We start from the raw sequence: 9,246 nt of genomic DNA, 5'->3' as shown, positions 1-9,246 counted from the left end.
AAAAAGTCATCCACATACCTGAAGGTGGAATAATGTAAGCCCTCCAGTTATCCTTCAGGTGTCTGTCCACGTACATTAAGAAGATGTCACTCAAGACCGGTGCAACACTCGACCCAATGCATACTCCAGCCTTCTGCGTATAGACGAGATTTTTTTAGCCTCGCTAGCAGCGCACGAGCGCGCGCGCTACTCTCGACGCAAGGCGCCTCCTCTCGGTGGGGACTGCGGGAATTGTCGCGTGTGCCGTGCCGACGCATTGTTTTCTTTGTTTCGGGTGCAGTTAGAAATGTACGGAAGCTATTCTTCTGGACGGCACTGCGCTGTCGTTGGTTGTGCGAACAACTAGCGCAAGCGGAAACTTCTTTTGCAAGGCACTTGTCTCGTGCACCAGAACTTAAGAAGCCAGTGCATGTGCGGTGTTTATTCACTGCACAAATTTCCAGCTGCGGCAGAGAGCCGACGGCAGTGGGTTGTCGAGCTCAACAGGAAAGGCTTCGAGCCTAGCAAGCTTTCTCGAGTAAGTACGACGCTTTCTTTAGTCCGTTCTGCAACTATTGAAAGATGTATATTTAATTCGGAACTGTTTGCAGGTGTGCTCTATTCATTTTATCGATGGGAAGCCTACCAGACTCAATCCCTGCCCAATGCTGAACCTTGGGTACGCAAAGAAGGTGACCTTGAAAGGATTTGCGACTGTGAGGCCAGTATGCCGAATTAACGAGAGTAAACCGTATTGCCGTGAATCGCGGGTAGTTTCCATGCGCGCTGAGGTTTCGTAGACAAGGTTATCTCACCGTGTTACGTCTGCTCACCAGGCACTGAGCAGATATAAAACGCAGTAAAAGTACCGCGTCGTGCGATGCTTGGTGCATGTTTTCTCGCATCTGCGGCGCACCGGTATTCAGTATCAATCATGGAACGACACTTGCGGGATGGGTCGTTGGTAGGGCGCTCGACTGCTGAATCCAAGAACGCAGCTTTAAGCATGAAACCCAATACGCCAAACCAACCATCGCGGTACAAACGTTTCATTTGCCCGAAACAAGTTACAGACCTGCTACATTTTAACAGCTTTTTTTTACTAGTTTATTTTTTTTATACACCGATTAGCACCGACAAGCACTAGCGTTCCATTCCGAGTAGCCTGACACATTTGAAAGCCATTTTTTTCAACTGTTGCAATTATTGATCAATTACAAACTATTTAATTAATTTATCAAGCACTGGTTTTTCTATTCTGAAAATTTTCACACAGTTGAACCCCCTTTTCCCAATGTTTTCATTTCTTCAGTTCATCAATTAATTACAGTGGCTTCATTCACTCGTGATATCAGCTATCACACCGTAATCAAGCATCAGTCATTATAACCACAAATTATCGTGGTACAGTTTTTTACATGACCTGCCCTTATTTCCAATATGCAGTACCAGCCATGCCAATGGCTTTATTGACCAAATGAGCTGTATAAGCTACTGCTTAAAATGGTTGCAAGTGAAATGCACGATGATTGAGTACAAGTAGCCCTGGCTATTGGCCAATGGTGTTCATAATTTTTGGCATGGGCATGCAGTATATCAGTACAGGTATTGTATAATGTATATGACTGCAGCAAGGTTGGGCTTCTAGACTTTTCATAACAGGTTTTCAACACTTTTGAGCGAGCATTTGTATATAGACTGAGGCAGGTCAGAAATGGAGAACAGACATAGATTCAGCAGTTATTGTTTCAAATAAAGCCTCTGGGGACATGCCAACATCTTTATTTGCAGAGATGGAAACATTAAAAAATTTTAATGGCACACAGTGCGAAATACAAAAAATTGGTAGTGGTTTAACCACGGTTGAACGCAGATCAGATTAGCGTTAGCTTTGTTTGACATCATAGTTTAACATTTGGATTCCACTCATTGGTACCTTTTCCATGATATGACTTGTGTTCTAAAATTTGGAACTTAATCACTATATATATTGGTAATGTTTGCAATTAGCATAGTGCAGTTATACTTGATGTAAATTATTCTGTCAAATAAAGTTTGTTTTAAGCACAGTTAAGTAATTTACTGTAATTAACCAACCCCGCTGGAGGGAAGGACTTAGTGCTAAAGGCGCTCGACTACTGTTCTGAAGGATACAGGATGGAATCCCAGCCTCGACGGCTGGGATTCTAGGCACTCGTGTGCTGTATGATGTCAGTACACGTTAAAGAACCCAGGGTGGCTGAAATTTCGGAAGCCCTCCACTACAGCATCTCTCATAGCCTGAGTCGCTTTGGGTTGTTAAACCGCCCAAAAAACCAAACTAGTAATTAATTAATCAAGGCCTATAATTAGTCCACCGTATATGACATAACTATCCAACAACACAACTAGGTGCTATAATGCTCAATTTTTGTCACAGTTGACTAATTAACAATAAGTAGTATAGGCCTACAATTAACTAATGCAGTTATACTCAGCATAGATTGTCCAACAATGTATGACGATAATGTATCTTAACATTCAATTTTTAATCACAACTAATGGATTAAGTAATTACAGTGCATGAAGTAAAGTGGTCAGCTAGATGTGGCCATATACCCGATTAGAATTCTACACGAGTATATGTGGCTTGTTGTTATGCAGGTGAGGTCTACCATGAAAGTCATTGCGGCAGATGCAGTCATTTTTTTTAGTTTTGTCTTCAGTAGATGCAGTGCTGTAAAATTTGCCTGTTGTTACGTTTCTCCACCGAGAAGTGGGACAGCTGACGCGGCCACCGCATAGCAACAGGCAGAACCGCGAGCGGATCGGCCATTTCGACGCTGTTCATCGGCCGCGCAACGCTTCCTCCCGCCGACAAGTCTAAACGTGATCCTGCCACGCGCCAAATGTGTGTGCGTGCGTGTGTGTGCAAACGCCGGCCAAGCCTGGAGCTTGAGTGAGAGAGCGTCGCCCTCGCCCGTCTGCAGGAGGTGGAGGAGATGCGTTCGGACCACTTGCGATTGAGTCATCCCATCTTGCCCAGACACGTTGGGTGCTCCATTTCCTGTGAGGGTTTACCCTTTCCCTGTGAACGGGAAAACCTATAAAAAGCAGCGGCCGACTCCGCTGAGTTAGAGACTACATTGACGCGTCGTTGAGACGACGCTAGACACCAGCTGTGTGAGAGTGTCTGTAATCTCTCCGGGTCAGCTTCTCTGCCCGCTCCTTCATGATGTTTTAGTAAAGGTTGTTTCGTTAGAAGACGCCTCGTCTTTGCTGGCACCTTTGATGCCGTCCGCCGTCCACGGAGCCGCCAGGCCAACGCTACCGAGGGGCGCACAAGCGCGAGCCGCACGTAATAACTTCTGGCAGCGGTACGCTACTTCAGGCGCGCGCGACCCAAACGTAACACTGTCTACTAACTATTACTAACACAAAATATTTGGATGTAGTAATACTTTGAAGCAAGTTTTGCTCACTCGAAACAAAAAATACATGTGCATGATGACAAAATGCATTACTGAAAATAAATGCAGGTTACTGTTATTGGCAAGCGCAGGTGACTCATGGACGAAGGCCAATCATCAAGAAAGGTCAGCCGTTGGAGCATGTTGCTCCAGGTGTCACCTCACAGGGCTCACAGGCACAGGCTATGCAAATAATTTTTTCCTGGTACACTGCAATATTAATATAGCTGCACTTTATGAAGACTAAGGAAACACAATATGACAAACTTAAAGATTCAAAGCTTATGAAACATGCTAGGTGTGTCACACTAGCACACCAGATATGAAACGAGAGGAATGCAGAAAACTAACAAGGAGCACCTCAGCTCCAGTATGCTGTCTTGTTCTGTACCACATTTCATTCAAAGCATGTTACACCTTAGGTGCGTGTTACCACCCTACTACTTCATATAGATTGCACCCTGTGAGTAATACAAAACCTGCATTTCTCAGACCAGAGTAACTTTTGTGTCCAGAATGGTGCTGCCACTTCAAAAAAGGCAACACTCGGGAAGCATCCCTTCTGGCATTGTATCTGCTAGGGGTGTGCGAATAGTACTTTTTCCAAACCGAATCGAATACAAATAGTGCACTCTTGCTATCGAATCGAATTCGAATACGAATAATGTAGCTAAAAAGCGAATCGAATACGAATCGAACAGTGAAAGCAGCGAATCGAATACGAATCGAATAGTGAAAGCAGGAAATCGAATACGAATCGAATACTCTGCAAGGTATGTTCATATCATTTGTACGTTGATTACAAAACATTAAAAAGTGTCTGAAATTCAATTTTATTCAAAATGCTGTTTGATATATAGTTCACAACAATGTACAGCTGCGTCAACCTTGACTACAGGCGAGATAAAGTCTAAATATTTAAAAGCAAAAAGATTGCACAGAGCCATAAGCAAAAGAAAATAGCACTCAATGAAGTCAAGTGGAGTTGGCAGGAGTTAATAAAATTACTAGATGCAACTTGGCTAGAAGTACAGCCTGGCACTACTAGAATGCACAACTAGAAATTGAGTACTGTCAACATGGCATCAGTCAAACAACATCACATCAACTAACACAAGACTTTCTCAGACTAGTCATGAAAAATTTTAAAAATGCTTGACTTGATTAAGGCTCTAACAGTGCGGGGAAACCACATAGAAAATGCAGATACATGTCTAGATTAATCTGCAGTTTTTATTTGAGCCTTTAATGATTAGGACTGAAACTTGTTGCAACAGTTATGAGAAACGACCATTCACAAAGATAAAATTTGATATCCCAAAAGGTGGAACATTAGAAGTAGTGGAGATGCAGTGAAACAAAGTGCATTTCACAAAAATTTAAATGAGTATATGGAACACTGGGCATGTTGCAATGGCAGCACTATACGTAAAAAAAAGTGTTTTAACTATGGGAACATTCATTCATCCTTCATCTCATATCCTACTGATGCCCTGAGGCAATAAATATCGACTATATAAAAAAAAACAATGGGAACAAAATAAAGGCAGTCTTGTGCATCATAATGTAACTAGGGATATTCAGAGTTTATTTAGTGAACTAGATTGCATGATACAATATATCAGAGAATACGAATGGCTGAGCGACGCTTTCGTCCGACTTGCGTCCGCGTAACCCGAGGCCATAGAGTTGCGCTTCCCCTGCTGTTGGCTCTTCGAACTAGTTATCGTCGAGCGCGCGATCTCCTCATCGTCCTCTTCTTTTCAGTGACTTTCGTTGCTTTCGTTCTTTCTCAATTAACTCGCGTGCTCCCCTCTAGCTGGCGCTAGGCGATTACAACTGGCGCTAGGCGACCTCAGATATATTTTGGAGAGATGTATGAGCATGAGCTGACAACATTCATGCAACTCTCATGTCATGCGCCACTCGCATAATAAACTTAACCTCAACTATTGATGATGAAAGTGAATGAATTTTTCAGGGAATAAACATGTAGCGTTACTTCTCGGCAGAATAGAGACTTGTGAACTATGACACGACTACGAGAGGTTGCCTCCGCGATTCGTGATATGTCCAATCTTTAAGAATGTTTCCATGCGAATGGACCGTGTCGCGGCCACGCTGAAGCATGTAGGCTTCCTAAAACGGTGATCTCTGCTTCTCGCGTAGGTTTATTGCGGCAGCAAGCTGTGACTGCTCGGAGCTGACGCTGCCTTCGCGAGAATGGTCGGAGGTAACCGAGACGTTAATTCGTGCCAGTTATTCGAAAAGTATTCGAAAATTATTCGAAAATTTGCGAAGATATTCGAACAGTTTCGAATAATTTTCAATTTCCACTATTTGATTCGTTTAACGAATCGAATATTATGATATTCGATTCGATATTCGAAAATTTCGAATATTCGCACATCCCTAGTATCTGCTTTTAAAAACTGTTTGTGCACTAGCATCATGTATTATGGCATAGCCGTCACAGCATGGGACAAAGGGGATTTTCATTTCTGTTAGCCTAGTGCCCCAATCAGTGCATCTACTGTTTCTTTTTGAGCAATAAAGCACCATATGGGACTAAACTGGCAATAAGAGCTGGTGTAATCGCATGATTTAGGGCATTATTGAGGTAAGATGCAATGTCTTTAGAATGTTGTGCAAGCTTTCCGCTGTAGTCGGAAGTACATCCATATTTAAGGTTTGATTATAACATATGAGACAGCTTGTAATAGTGTCACAGCGCTCATTACTGCCCTATTGTTTCTAACTGCATTATTTATTTGCTGTACATCCAACATTCACTGTTTTCACTGAGGTTTCTAAAAACTTCTTCATTTTGAAGTTCATATCAGACACCTTGGCTGGCACGACATTTCTTTTGGTTCCACGATTCCAAATTGCGCTTCGGTCAGTGCAAGCTTGTCCAGTAAGTCCTTCTCTGTTGGCGAATTCCATTTTCCACAACAGTGCACCTGGAATCCAGAATAAAGCATTTCTTGTTTAAGCATCGGTAATTGATAACCGAGGCTATTTCTATAAAGGGCAGTGTCTAAGCAATTGGCGTCATCTTGGCAAAAGCATATATAGGCACACAAAACATTACTGGAATACAGAAAGAAAGCCATTCACACCAAACAGCTAATTTTCCCTCTCTGCCATTGCAAGAAAATGCTACTGTGGACACAGCAGTACGAAAAGTTTGTTTCACAAGTCTAGCTTATCGAAAGAAATATCAAGAAAACCATTGAACACCGAAGTACAGTCTTCCAGGAGTAAACGGGCTGTGTAGCTTGCTTTTCAGCCTGGTTGTGCATGATTGCACAATGTAGCATTGAATCATTCCATAATAAAGAGAACCCTTCAGTTTTTTGTTACCTCTTTTACCATTTTGGTTGTATTCAAGTCTCCAATAAATGGCCGAGAAGCAAACCACAGAGCCTGGTTATCTTTTGGCACATACAGGACATACGTATAGATGTACATGCTGTCCGTACTCAGTCTACATGCAATGGAAAATGATTCTTGCAGTCGAAAAGCTTGCATTGAGACTTACACAAGGAAACAATCTTAAATGCAGATATATTTTAGTAACTATTTTCTTTAGTACAAAGCGTGTTTGGCATTTTCCTATATACACACGTTTTCTAGACAACTTTTTGTCTGTTTTCAGTGAACCCCATTAGCTGAAGAACGCCATAATGTCATGGAAAGCCTAGTCGGGATGCGGCCGCAAAAGGTTTAATTCACAGAGGTGGAATGAGCAGTAGGGTGCATGCTCTTAATTATGCAGAGAAAATTTCATGCATCAAACAAGCACGTCCCAGTAGAACAGCCTTGACGGGAGTTTCAATGAAAGTATGGTGTTGCAAGCATGCACAATATACAAGCATCAAATTTGTATTGCTGTTGCAGTCTTAATGACCCGAGCAGATTCTCCTTTGATTGTCATAACGCATTTCCCACACAAAGATTTTGCTGTACAAATCACTGCGGTCTACTCTCAATAGGTCTGGATGATCTGCTATGCCAAAAGTTCACCTGTAACAGCCTGTGTGCTTACCTACGTGGCTGCAGACTTTTGTCAGTCAAACCTTGCATGTGCAGGAAGCGAAAATTATGCTACATGTCATTGTCAGGCACACCCACACTTCATATGGCCGGGTATCATCGGCTTGTGAGGGTGCCACAGCTCCTTTAAAGGCCCACTGTCCACCCTCCGGTCGAAAATATTTTCTTCCCCGGTGACTGTGAGACTTCGCCCCTAGAACGCAAGGCCGCAAAATGTGTTTGAAAAGAGTAACTAATAACGCAGTTACAGCCACTGCAATCACCCGATTCTATCATGCCTCTCTCCTTCCGTTCCCTCGCAAAGGTTTTTCACTGTCCTGCCCGAGGTCGTGTAGCCTCCGCAATACAAATTCCCCTTCCTCCTCCGCGTTTGGCGGGAGGTGGGGCGTGGCTCTCCGCGAGCGCGAAAAAAAAAAACGGTCGAGGGAGCACGCGCCGTTGGATTGTCTGGTCGTGGCGAGGGAAAAGCACGCTGCGAGCTGTAGACACCCATCCTTCTGCCGTCAGTCAGCGAGACGGACCAATGGACATCGTTCCCGGTACGTACGTCATTGCTGTGGCCCGTCGGGCCAGCGAATGACAGCCATGGCACGCGCATGAAGACCTCGGCCACAAAAGTTGCAAAGCTATGTACATACTTTTTCAGTGACTGCTACAGAAAATATATGAACAAGCCAGTGATCTTAGATCAAATAAGAATAACACTGACCTTGCAACTGTTATTTTCAACAACTGCAAGGGTACGAAATTAATGTGTAGAGCCACAGTGATCTGTTACAAATATCGCTGGTCACAATACAATCAGCAGACAGCCTGCATAATGTCACTATGAACACCAATGCAGCCTCTACCTGTTAAAAAATATGTTGTTGCAGCGGCTTCTTAGCTTTTTGTCACACTTCTTTAGCTTCCTTGCTGAGAGTAACGCACTTTTAAAAGGTGCCCTCACCCTGTCATGAGAAAAACATCATCAAACCAAACACCCTTGTGATGACACCTTTGCAACAAATGAGTTGTAAAAGCTGTAAAAGTGTAAGTTGTGGATGACACATTTGCATACGCATTAATTAACTTCAGGCCTCTGATCTGAATTTAAATGAGAATCCCTGCATACAAAAATGGCAGTTTTATTCTGGTGTCATTTGCAGCCTCTTTGGCCAGCTACATTCTAACATGAATGGCTGCAGCATTATATACCAGGGATGCATCTTACCTTTAAGGGTTATTAATATTGATGGCCCCTTGATGCCATTTATGCTGCCTTCATGGGCAAAGGCCATATGCATGTCTTGCAGAACCTGATTTTGTGCCCTTGCTGGTCCAGCATCACCAATGTACCGCATACTTCCTGCAAATTAGAATAGACATTGCATATAGGATTTTAGTTGCATAAAAGGCAATATTTAAACAAAGATCAGTCTGGTTTCAATGAGGCTAAAAATAAAATGGTACACACATGCAATGGGCCTGTTCTAATGCTCTCATATTTCAAGCAGCAATCTTAATGTGGCATGTGATAAAAGCAAGTGCAAGTGTGGCACCTGGCATCATTGCTCTGCTGTGCTGCCCAGCATCTATGTGCCACAGCATACCTCTCTCGAGCACTTCAAAAGCCATGATGCAGGTGGTTACAATGCACATGGCATTGCATGTAAGCCACCTATGTGCAAAGGACTGCACAGAAGCGTAGGGCACATTAACAACATGACTTCATTGGTTAGCACTGCATTTTTTAGCATTTTTTATTCAGACACTATAT

Source organism: Amblyomma maculatum, chromosome 4 (assembly GCF_055883805.1).
Source record: "Amblyomma maculatum isolate TAMU_Amacu chromosome 4, ASM5588380v1, whole genome shotgun sequence".
In the NCBI taxonomy this organism is placed as follows: Eukaryota; Metazoa; Arthropoda; class Arachnida; order Ixodida; family Ixodidae; genus Amblyomma; species Amblyomma maculatum.
Note: the sequence above shows the minus strand (reverse complement) of the source record.